The 12,992-nt window shown below is 47.2% G+C and overlaps 1 long non-coding RNA gene across 1 annotated transcript; it reads left to right on the top strand.

The window, feature by feature from the left end:
• The first annotated feature begins 51 nt into the window (after nt 1-51).
• LOC141425866 (uncharacterized) lies at nt 52-4,053 on the top strand. The gene is made up of 2 exons (XR_012451043.1): nt 52-398; nt 692-4,053. It is a non-coding gene; the product is annotated as an uncharacterized lncRNA (long non-coding RNA).
• The last annotated feature ends 8,939 nt before the right edge of the window (nt 4,054-12,992 follow it).

Raw genomic sequence — 12,992 nt, 5'->3', positions numbered from 1 at the left:
GCACTCCCGGAAGTCCCGCCTCCGCCCCAGGCGGCGTGTGACGACATTACAAGGCGCCGCGGCCGCTGCGCACGTGAGTTGCGCAGTGGAACGAGTGGCGGTGTCAGTCCTCGGGGAGCTCTGTGGACGCTCGCACGAGTAGTTCCTAAGACTACTCCGGTCTCCCGGCTCGCCGTCCCCAGGATTGCGCTACAGGCTGTGGACTCGAAGAAGATGCTCGATCTCATTCCCAGAGCTGACTGGGGCCCGGTGTCCGACTGTGGTTTTGTTTACTGAAAGCCTTTTAGGAACCGGCACTAGAACAAAAAAGAACGGGAGCGCCTACGCCAGCAGGCACGGAAAGCAGAGGCAGCCCCAACGAGTGGTGGTCAAGCCGCGTCGCCGGGCCTTGAGTGAGGGTCAGTGACACTAGGGAACGAAGTGTTTACAAGGGACGTAACTGCATGGACGTGGAGCGTCCGAGGGGTTGCGCGGTGGGAGCCCGTGCCAATATCTGCTATCGCTCGTTTGCAACGGGGTTAATCCGGCTTGAGATGTGCTTGACCTGTGAGATAACTCAGGACTTAGAGTCAGACTCAGTATGAAAATACAGTTTTTACAATGATTACATGTCGAATGATACTTTGGGCATGTTGGATCCAATAGAATATGTCGCTAAGATTCATGTATCATTTTTACTTTCTTAACGTAGGTGCCAGAAAACTTGAAATTATGGATGGGGTTTGCGTCATATTCCTGTGGCCTTAGACCAGAGTGAGGTGGCAGAGATTGGCATGTCACACTGGAGCATTTGTATAACCGTTGGGAGCTCTTTGAAACACCACCTGCCAGTTTTCTTTTGAAAGAAAATTTTGATTATATTCTTTTTGAGCCTCATACATACTAGGCAAGCATTCTGCCACTCGACTGCATCCTCACCCCGCTTATATTCTCAGATTAAGACTTTCCCATGCCTCTTCATCCACGGATAACATTGATTTAGCTCTTGGTATTTGCAAGGAATCTCTAAGGGTCTTTGTGTGCATGACTTTAATCATATGTCAACTTTGTCCTCACTTTTCTATGAAGAACAGAATGAACGTTGCTCTCTGATCTCATACACCCAAGATTTATACCCGTTCTCTAAGAGAAAAGCCTTCTGTATCTCCTGCACCCTGAAGCATCTTCCTGACTCCATTTTAATTACTTTGTCTCCACTCATTGTGGAGGTAGGGCTGTGTCTTAATTCTAATCTTATCCACAGTGACAGCTTCAGCTCCTCACGCATTAAGCCTTTTTAAATGTTTTCTACATAGATGACAACCACAGAAACTCTGCAAGGACAGCCATAGAAACTCCCCAGGAATCTCAGTGGAGCAATCGATGGATCCCTAGTGATCCCTTCCAGAGCCTTTGGGTCCTCAGGGCTCCTTTCTGCATAGCTCTAGGAACTCTCCTAGAATCCTGTCCCTACATGACTTCACAGTATTTCTAGAGATTTTATAAAACTGAATCTATGAAAGTCTCACCTGACATAGCCTCAAGAACTCTCCTGGGGGTGGGGAGCGGTAGGGGTGATCTAACCAATATACAATGTAAGGCTATTCTGAATTGTCACAATGAATCCCCCCTATACAATGAATATATGCTAATAAAAAATTGGAAAAAACCTCTCCTGAAGTGGGGCTTGGTGGGCGCATGCCTGTAATCCCAGCACTCCAGAGGCTGAGGCAGGAGGATCGAGCATTCAAAGCCGGCCTGGGCTACACAGCAAGACCTGTCCTAAAAGAATAAAATAAAAAGGTGTAGCTCAAGCGGTAGAGCGTCTGCTTTGCAAGCCGAAAGCCCTGAGTTCAAACCCCAGTCTCACCAAAAAGGCTGGGGATATAGCTCAGTGGTAGAGTGCTTGCCTAGCATGCATGAAGCCCCAGCACTACAAAAAGAAAAAGAAAAAAAACTGGAAACCGCTCCTGGTAGAGCTCAGGAAGGCCTCAGGGATCTCTTCCCAACTGTAGCCCTGAGACCTCACTAAAGATGGGCTTCCAGTAACTTCAGGGAGTCCCTTCAGGCAACTCAGAACTGATTGTGTAGGTTCTCTCCAGCTTAATCTGGTTTATTGCAAGAAGCTCCAAGTAAGAGCAGACAGAAGCAGGACTAAGACATCTAAAGCAGAAAGGAAAGGAAAGCTGTGAAAGTTGTCGGGAACTTTCACAGTTGGCATCCTTCAGTGACTGGTTACCTCTGACTTAGATCCAGTTTTTCCTAGAGTTCTCTGTAGACTTTCCTGCCTGCTGTCTTTTGGGAGGGAATGAAGCTGAGATTGATGGACTTAACGGCTTAATATCCGAATATATAAAGAGCTAAAAAAAATTAAACACCAAAAGAACAAATAATCAAATTAATAAATGGACAAGTTAATTGAACATACTGTTCTCAGAAAAAGTACGAATGGCTAATAAATACCTGAAGAAACATTCAACATCCTTAGCCATGAAGGAAGTGTAAATCAAAAGGACACTTGAGATTTTTGTCTCACCCCAGGCAAGGCAGTCATCAAGAAAACAATCAACAAACGCCTGCAAGGAATGGGAATCTCCAGAGACAACAGAACACCAAGGCTTTTCAGGAAGCAGTTGCAGTGGTTCAGCGGATTCACATCCAAAGTCTGAGCCTGGAGAACAAGGGGTCTCACCTTATATAACCTTGTAAGCAGGCTACAGAAGCAAAAAAGCAAGGTTTCACCCATATATGGTTGCATGCAATTCCATTGGCTAGTTTACCCCTGTGCCTCGTAACCTTCACGTTTAGATTTTTTAAGTTTCCTTCACGTTTAGATTTTTTAAGTTTTATCTCCCTGCTATGCTGACCCCTCCCCCTGCTACATTATCAGAACACAGAATTGCTTGTTTCTTTTTTTTGCCTCTTCCCTGCTATAGTAGAATGCCTGCCTAGCAAGCATAAGGCCCTGAGTTCAAATCCCAGAACTGCCAAAAAAGTGAAATTAATGTTGTTTGCAGGAAAACAGATGGAACTGGAAATCATGTTGAGCAAGATAAGTCAAGCTCAAATACTTCATGATTTCACTCGTGGAATCTAGACCTAAAATGGCAATGATATGATGGGACATGAGTGTAAAAAGGGGACTGACTGGGGGGATCAGCAGGAGAGGAAAGTGGGGGGGGAGATGTATTGGGAGTGAAGAGGATCATGGTAGGTCACAGATAACAAGTACTGTTTGAAAAAAGTGAGAGGGTGTTAAGGTAATAGAAGGGGTGAGCTTGTTCAAACTACATCATACATATCTGGAATTGTCGCAGTGCAACCCCCTTATACCATTAATGCATGCTAGTAAATTTATTTTGAGAGGAAAAAAGGGTTCAAGACTGGTGAAGCAAAGATTGTTGGTACCACCATCAGAAATGCAAAAGTGAGGTGTGTGCCTGTTTGAAGCCTAAGTTTATGATTGGCTTTGAAATCTTAGGTGTTAAATCTCAGCCTAGCATATTTGTCCACAAATAAAGTGGGGATTGGATGGGAAGCCAGAGTGAAGTTACAAAACTGATGATGAGGAGCAGGTCAGTGTCGTGAGTAACACAGTCACTAAGACAAAGCCAAGGTCGAGACATCTCTAGAGAGCTTGGGTGAAAGGAGAAGCTGATGGAGGGCCAGGTTAGAAAGGCAAAATAATGCAAGAGGGGAGTCTAGGAATGGAACCTATGCAGGAATCAAACTGATGCTAAATTCCAGAGATTATATAAATGAGCAGAACCTTCTGTATTCCTCTATGCAACCTGTTGCCCCAGCTATTCTCAAACCCCTAGACTCAAGTAATCCTCCTGCTTCAGCATGCCAAGTAGCTGCAACTACAGGCCTAGCAAATAATTTTTGAGCAGCAAACACAAGGAGCTTACATTCACGTAAGACTTAAACAAATGTAAACCAAAATGAAAAATGTACAATTTCACACTGGGGGTCAGGGGGATGTCTGTCAATGTCAAAATTGATGAGAGTGTAGATTTGCAAATAAACAAGAACTCTTATGCCCTGCTGGAAGGGGGTTAAATAAATTAATAACTTCGACCATTTAGAAATTTCTAGTAAATAAAGATACCCTCTAGGACCCAGCACTTCCCTCTAGGTATGTTCCCTGGAGCAGCTTGCCCAGATACGCAAAGACAAGAATATGCATTACACCATTGTTCCTGGGTGGGGGGGGGACAAGCAATCAAAATGTCATCTACTGGAGACTGGCAAATCATACATAGTCTTCAAAAGAATATGTGATAGTCAATACATAAATACTATATGGTTGTAATCATACATCAACATTAATGAACTTCACAGTGTTGAGTGAATGCAAATGGTATGATACCACTTAATACTGTTTTGTGTCTTATTAATTCCATTTCTTTAAAAAGCATGAGAAGGCTTAAAGCTAAATTCAAGAGAGTGGGTGTTGGTGAGAAAAAGTAACAGGCAGTTGGACTGCTATTGTCTCATTTCTCAAGGCAAATAGAGTGCATTCAGATGTTACATTCTTTATGATTTTTTCCTTAAATAAAATGTTTTGTAATACATTAAAAGGTGCTTACTGAGCTCCTACTCTGCTATGCACTAAGTTGCTTAGAAATCTTGGGAAGAAAGTACAAATGATGCAACGATGAATGAGCAGTATTCACTGAATGGGGTGTGGGGGAGAACTGATCAGGTGTGGGATTCTGATGACCAGTGTTTAAGGCCAGGTAGGTGTGTCAGGACAAAACACAATGAACATCATTGCTAAAGCAAGGAGAAAGTGAGAACTGGACTGCTGAGTAACAGATATTTCAGAATGATTAAGATTTACAGTACAGCTTGGATTCCACAGGAAACATGGTGAGACAGATATTTGCGTACAGGCAGCTTCTTGGGGAGCAGATGTTGAACTGACGGGCTGTAATGGAGGCACCAGGCAAACCCAAGAGATGGGCCTACAGAGACTTCATTGGCTGGCCCTGCATAGATATCATTGGATATGGGATGCCTCCGGGATGGGGGCCCACAGTCTTGACAAAGGAAGTACCCCCAACTGAGGGCAGTTCCCAAGGAGGGACTTAGGTGTGAGTCATCAACAGCAAATACTGCCAGCACCGAAGGGAGTGAGAGCCTGGTTCTGAAGAGGGAGTCTGGGTAGCAGTTGGCATGGTATAAATTCACCCATTTGGGAAAAGCATCTCCAGAATTCTGGTTGATCCGCTTTGAGGGGTGGGGATTACAAGAGGAAGGCTACAGTGATCTTAGAGCCACAGCAGAGCCTCATTGTCCCCTCAAGTATTACCTCTTAGTAAAGTGCCACCTGCCCGACTAGAACCTCTGCTATTCTAGGTGACCTACCTGGTAGAGTGACACATTTCCATCCTGAGCCCTCAAGAGTCCATTGTCAGCATGCCCTTCTAGGGTGTGACTACTGTACTTGTCCACCTACCATCAGAGTTGGACAGGAAAGCACCAAAAGACACCCCACGCTCATAAAAGTATCAGACTTGCTCTTCCCTGTCCCCACTAATCTATGGCATCCCACCACCTGGGATGGTCAGGAGGTGGTCCTTTCCTGGCCTTCTGGTCTTTTGACAATAGGAACCTCATGTGGCAGGCAGCATCGGTCACTTGAAGGTTAGTGAGACTCTTCCTGGCTCCCTTCTGGAAGTGTCCTGCTCTAGGAATCAAGACCTCCAGAAGAGCCTAGACTTTTGAGAACCGAAAGCACTAACTTGCACAGGGATGGTTAGTGGGATCAATTCTACTTGCTCTCCCTGGCTCCCACATCCATGTTTTCTTTTTTTCTGTTATTATTCATATGTGCATACAATGCTTGGGTCATTTCTCCCCCCTGCCCCCATCCCCTCCGTTACCCCCCCGCCCCCTCCCTCTTCCCCCCTACCCCCTCGCTACCTAGCAGAAACTATTTTGCCCTTATCTATAATTTTGTTGAAGAGAGAGTATAAGCAATAATAGGAAGAACCAAGGGTTTTTGCTAGTAGAGATAAGGATAGCTATACAGGGAGTTGACTCACACTAATTTCCTGTGCATGTGTGTTACCTTCTAAGTTATTTCTTTTTGATCTAACCTTTTCTCTAGTTCCTGGTCCCCTTCTCCTATTGGCCTCAGTTGCTTTTAAGGTATCTGCTTTAGTTTCTCTGAGTTGAGGGCAACAAATGCTAGCTAATTTTTTAGGTGTCTTACCTATCCTCACCCCTCCCTTGTGTGCTCTCGCTTTTATCATGTGCTCAAAGTCCAATCCCCTTATTGTGTTTGCCCTTGATCTAATGTCCGCATATGAGGGAGAACATACGATTTTTGGTCTTTTGGGCCAGGCTAACCTCCCTCAGAATGATGTTCTCCAATTCCATCCATTTACCAGCAAATGATAACATTTCGTTCTTCTTCATGGCTGCATAGAATTCCATTGTGTATAGATACCACATTTTCTTGATCCATTCGTCAGTAGTGGGGCATCTTGGCTGTTTCCATAACTTGGCTATTGTGAATAGTGCCGCAATAAACATGGGCCACATCCATGTTTTCTAATGAGAGGAGATGAGGCCTATTTAGGGTGTAGACTGTCTCCTGGAGGTGACACACCTCAGAACTTAAAGGGCAGTTTAGGCTGTGGGACTCATGGCCATGGGCTTAACTGCCATCACTTCCCATGCTACAACATGGGTCCTTCAGTCTAATCCAAGGCCGTGCAGGATTTTTGTGGGTGGACCAGATGCTCTGAAATTCACACACTGAATCCATGTCAATGGATCACCTATCTGACCACACAAGTGCTGGGGATGCTGGAAAAGGTAGTCTTCAACAAGGTATCCACGTTTCTACCTAAAACTCTTTCTTACTCTGTTGAGGAATGGAGGGCTGGATATTGGTGGGCAACTGCAATCTCTGCCACACCTAGGCAGTGTGCTAGCATCTCTCACAACTAGAATTAAAGAGGAAGAGTGAAGTGGCTGACGCTGCAGGAATGTGCAAGAAGACTAGCCTGTGGAGCCATTGAGAAATGAATCTGCTGCCTGGCAGAGTGGCGCAAGCCATGCCCCTCCACACCTGCTCCCACGAGCAGACTGGTCCCTCTGCCTGGTGCACCATCCTATTGTCTCTCTCACCTGCCAAGTGCCCTGTCAGTGTCCTTGAGTGTACAGTTACTCTACCCAGGTTCTCAACTGAAAGCCACAGAACACATGGCCAGTAGTGGTTTAAGCAAATGAGTTCACTTCCCTTCCATAAACAGTGCAGAGGCAGGCACCTGTTGGCTGAGCTGCTTGGCAGTGATATAGGCAGTACTGCATGTGTCCCAATCCCTCCTTCTGAAGAAGAAAATAGCCTTGAAACAGGGTTGTAAAATATGGTAAACTGTCAATTAAAAGCTGTAACCTCGGACAGAACTGTGAGGAATTGCCCATTAGAGCCATGCAAAAGTTTGGGACCGAGATGAAAGGCACCATGCAGAGATAAGCACCCATTCCTTCCTTCCTTTGTCTCCACTTGTAAATAAACTTTCCAAAGCAGGCCTCCCCTGCTGTTCTTATCTAAACCTTAGGTCTCTAACCCACTACTAGCCCTACTTTATGGGAGAGCACATTCCTTGTAACCTGATGCCCTGCACTGCCTTTTAAATATCCTGTGAATCCTTTGTTTGGGGCTCAGACACTGGTACATGTCTGGCCCCACTAGCATAAAATTAAAATCTGAGTTCTCCACTCCTCCGGGTTTCACTTGGTTTCTTCTCTGACTATATTGTCACAACACTTCAAGACCCACACTCTCATTTCCTGAGAGTTGTAGCACTCAGCAAAGCACCTTCCTGGAAACTGCCTTTGCCCTCGGGAGAGGCCACACCCAATGACTGGTCAGAGAGGAGAAACAAAAACCCATCCTTCTGCCCCAGTTCAGGCCATCTCTGAATAGCTGTCTGAGCCCATTGTGACTACACTGCAACCCCATCACTCTTTGCTGGGGCTGCATTCCCCGAGTCTCCACAGACCTAGTTCCCAGGTGCATCTGCAGCAAACCTCCTGCAAGGAAGCCCCCCACCTCCCCTATATCAAACAAGACAGGTGCCATCGAGCCCAGACTGTCTCCATTGTCTACTCACACCAGTGTCCCAACCACAAAGGGAAAGAAAAACACAGAAGAAGAAAAAACCCTTTTCCCCATGTTCTGTTTTATCCAGTAGGTTGTGTTTTATCCCCAGTCAACTTCCTTATTGGCCAAAAGTAAGGCACCAAAGGATAGACAAATCAGTTTGAAGAGTGGGCTGCCATGACTGGTTTAGACCAACCAGAACTTCCCCCAGGGACCACTTTCCAGCCATGAATCTCAACCAGTGACAAAAAGCGTTTCTGTTTGCAGACAGGAGTGTGAGGTTGGCTGGGGGAAAGAGGTGGGGTTGATGTGTCTGCCATCAGTAGGGGAAGCCAGAAGGCACAGGATGCCCAGGACAGGGAGGGTTCAGAGAATCACCTGGAATTCAAAAAACAGAGCCTCCCAGCTCCCTTTCTTACTTCCTTCCTCCACAACACTCAATCTAATTTTGTTTGTTTTTGTTTTGCCGTGCTGGGGATTGAATCCAGGGCCTTAAGCGTGCTGAGCAAGTGCTCTACCATTTGACTCACATCTCCAGTCCTTTTTTATTTTGTTTCTGAAACAGAGTACTGGTGAATTTTATGTTGTTGACTTTGAACTCTTGACTCTCCTGCCTCCACATCCTGAGTAGCTGGGATTGCAGGCATACCCCACCACCATGACCAGCTTCAAATCTGATCCTTTTTTTTTTTTTTGCAGTACTGGGGTTTGAACTCAGGGCCTACACCTTGAGCCACTCCACCAGCCCCTTTTTGTGTTGGGTATTTTCAAGATAGAGTCTCAAACTGTTTGCCCCGGCTAGCTTCACAATCCTCCTGATCTCTGCCTCCTGAGTATCTAGGATTGCAGGTGTAAGCCGCTGGCACCCGGCGAATCTGATCTTACTGTGACAGTCTCCTCCACTTGTCCAAGACTCTCTAAGGATTCCCATTGGAGCCTTTCTAGGGAAAGCCCACTCGTGAACATGCTGTGAGGACCTTTGTGTTCAGCGCGTCTTCTTTGTCTCCATTCCCCACTCTCCAGTCTCACTTTCTTCACAGCCAAACAACACAGTGGAGTAAGGCTCCCAATCCCAAAGCACTGCAGAGCTATGTCATTTCTAGTGTTCCACAGCCCAAGTCTTCCATGGACCTGAGTTCATTCCTAGTGCCACAGTCCTCCGTGGGCAAGCAACAGGCATCTGGAGAATGAGTTAGCCACCTTGTCTTCCCCCTGGTCTACATGCTTATTTGCCTCTGCTAAGCTCCTTGGAGGAGCAGAAAGGACCTCTTTCAGAAAAGCTCTATTTTCTGTCTTCTATGCTCTCAGACGGGCCTGTTCAGCTCAGAACGCTTTCATGGGACCTTCTAAGTGACTCTGCACACACCTCCCTGCTGTATTTCCTGCAGCACTTTTCTCAGGCACTTAGGTGAATCCCAAGCTGAGAAGGTAAGGTGATATTCGTATTACTTGCCTAGGACTGCCGTTAGTATATTCCCGCAGACCTAGTGTCTGAAAACAACACACGTTTATTCGCCACAGCTTCACAGGGCTCAAGTCAAGGTATAGGCACCACTGGGTCCTTCTGGAGATTTAGGGGAGAGTCTGTCCCTTGTTTTTTTTAGCTTCTAGAGCCACCTGTGATCCTTGGCCTGTGGCTTCTTCCTCCATCTTGAAAGCGTATCACCCCACTCTCTGTGGCTGCCGTCACAGTGTCTTCTCTGCCCATCCCTCCTGCGTTCCTCTTTTAAAAAACCCTGCTTACCTCGGACCCCCAGGACAATCCACATTTGCCTACTCTCTTTTGGTTCTCAAAGATAGCATTCACAGGTGCTATCTTGGATATGTGGGGGCATTATTCAGCCTATCACAGTATTTGTGACCTAGAGCAAATATCCTTACTTCCCTACTGCAAGAGACAGGGGTCTTCCTCACCACCCCATTCCCCAACTCAGTTCAGCCACTTCAGTATTTTAGGGTCACTCTCTACCAACATCCCACCCGCTGACACTAAGTCGTGCACTCATCAGGGCCGGTTGTGCATTGCAAGAAAGACAAAGTCCGCTCAGATTGGCATGCACTGTAAAGGTACTTTATCGGTTCATGGCATTGAAAGGGCCCAGAGGTAGCTCAGAGTTTGGAGAAGGGCCAAGAAAACAGCAAGACGTTGGCCCCTGGGAGCCAGTTCTTCCTGTTTTCTCTGTGCCTGACACAGCTCCCCCTTGAGGTCACAGGATGCCTCTGTTGAGCCACTGAGTTCATGTTCTGAGCCAATCCCTGTGGCCAACAAAATGCCACACTGGCAGGGTCAGTGAGGATTGTGTTATGCAGAAGTATTGTGCACTGGCATCAACCCCTGGGGGGAACACCATGCACTGATTGCCTTCCCAGGGGAGGACTCTACATACCTTGCCACGTTCTGCTAAGGTCCTGAAGTCCGGCAGGAGGCTGTACCCAAGCCCAGCTGTTAGAGTTGTGCAAGGTTCTGGAGCCCGAGAGGCTTGAAGCAGATCCCACCCCAGCAGTCAGACCTTCCCCACTTGCATTCTTAGGTCCGTCCAGTGAGGCAGGGCAACACTATCATCCACAGACGGCAGGAAAGCTGCCCGGGGCAGAAGGAATTTCCACAGCATGTGCCCCATTCCACACCGCACCTGAAAGACCAGGAAGCTCTCTACTTGGGAGTCCATACCCCAGATGTCCCTTGGTTTGCTGGGCCAAGGCACTGCAGGACAAAGCCTGGCTGTTCAGGACAGTTCCTCCTGACCCTGGTTGCTGCCTTCTCTATGCCCTCTGCCCAAGAGCTGCAAGCAACATGGGAAGAGCCAGATGCCTCTTAGGAGATGGCCAAATTTTGTGGCTGCTGCCCAGTGAGGGAGAAGTAGAGTGGACACCAGGGAGCAGCCCTAATATCCACAATAGCACCAAAGACAGAAGCCATGTGGAGAAAAACTGGTAGGTTTCATGGTCTAAAATGTTAACCTACTCATCAAAAAAATTTTTAATTGGGCAAAATATATGTACTGTGTCTGAAAAAGGGTCAATATCTGCAAAGCTTATAATTAAGGAAGAAACAGACTCCAGTCGAAAAAAGGACTGGGTTTTATAATTAAGTGGGTTTTTTTTTTGTGTGTGTGTGTGGTACTGGGGCTTGAACTCAAGGTCTCACACTTGCTAGGCAGGTGCTCTACCACTTGAGCCACTCAACCAACCCTTTTTTGTGTTGGGTATTTTCAAGATAGATTCTTACGAACTATTTGGCCAGGGTTAGCTTCAAACCTCAGTCCTCCTGATTGCTGCCTCCTAAGTAGCTAGGATTAACTTTTCTTTTATTAGCATATTATTGTTGTACAGGAGATACATTGTGACATTTACATAAGTGCTTACAATATATATTAATTAGATTCACCCCTCCATCTTACTCCTTTATCCCCTTCCCCCTTCTTAGAAAAAATTCAACAGATTTCATTATTCTGTTTTCATGCATGAATACCAAATACTTCCACCATATTCACCTTCTTTACCCTATGACCTCCCTCCTCTACTGATACCCACCCACAGCTGCCATGATTTAATGCCCTACAGCACCTTCCGTGGGACTCCTGCCACTCTTCAGTCCCTTCCACGATGGCAAAGACCCACTCACTCTTACCCAAAGCATAGAGGTGTTGTGGCCATTAGGGCTGGACAAGGATGTTGGAGCCAGAGGTAGAACAGAGTGATGAGAGGCAAGGTTGGAGAAGCACAAGCTGGGGGTCAAGGGGATAAGGTGTGTGTGTGGAGGTGTGGAACGAGGATTGGAATGGGGGGGCAGGGTGTGGCTATGGCTAGAGAGGTAGCAGAGTTGTGCCAAGCTGGGGAGTTCCCAGGGGACAGTCTGGGGCAGGGGTGCTGGGCTATACCTGCACAAGAAGTCCCCCGGCTAGGGCAGGCACAACCCTCAGCTCTTCCTAGTTTCCAACATCCCTCTCCCTTCACATCCTTCATACCCATGGGCCACTGTGATCTACAGCTCTCCAGGTGGTGGAGAGGAGAGCCAGGCCTCCGGGGAAAACACTGATAGAGCCATGTGAGCCTACTCAGGCCATGGTCAGTGCTGCAGCTCTCCCCTCCCCTGCTACCTGTCTCCTAACTGTCTCCAGGTGGCACAGGCTTAGGCCACATGAAACCTGTCATCAGAACAGGCTGAGGCCAGAGGAATGGATTGCTAAGGCTGCTTGGGTTGGAGCCTGTTCCATAGAATACATCTGTGCTTGAAATGGAAGACCTAGACTGTGTTCAGGGGCCCTGTGGGAGCTGGGCCTCCACTCCCTGCACAAAACACCCCAGGTCATCTTCCCCTGACCAGTGTTCTGCAGCCATCTCGGGCTCCCTCATAAGGCAAGGGTAGCTCAAGACTGGGCAGGACCACTTTAATGTCAAGGGATGTGTGGAGAGTGTTGGCCAGCAGGGGGCAGATGCCTGGCCAGCAGATAGAAGAGTGGTCTCAGGGGACAATGACAAGTTCCCTCAACTGAGAGCTCAGATGCTGCCTGCCACACCTCTTCTACTTTGCTCTTGGTCTGTGGCTTACAAGTCCCTTCAGAAGCCTCTGCCTGCAAACCACCCCCTCACACTTGTCCTCACTGCTCTGTTTAGGAATTTATAATAGGTGACAAGTGCACCCCCGCACCCTAATCTCACCTGGTCACCTCTAGGCTACCTGGTCAACATCAGTAGGCTGAGCATTTAGGACATGCTCATGGAATAAGCTAGATAGAACTAGGGGTCCTCTGTCCCATGTAAGGTTACAGAAGATCCTTTCAGGCCTCCCCCAGTCCCCTCCTGTGGAGTCAGAGCCAAGCCTGCTGAGCACAGAGGACTGTAGAGGGTCCTGAAGTACGGTTTGCTATCAAAGAAAGGGGCTCAG

Source organism: Castor canadensis, chromosome 8 (assembly GCF_047511655.1).
Source record: "Castor canadensis chromosome 8, mCasCan1.hap1v2, whole genome shotgun sequence".
NCBI classification, from domain to species: domain Eukaryota; kingdom Metazoa; phylum Chordata; class Mammalia; order Rodentia; family Castoridae; genus Castor; species Castor canadensis.
The sequence above is the reverse complement of the archived record's forward strand: the minus strand, read 5'-3'. Positions and strand labels throughout refer to the sequence as shown.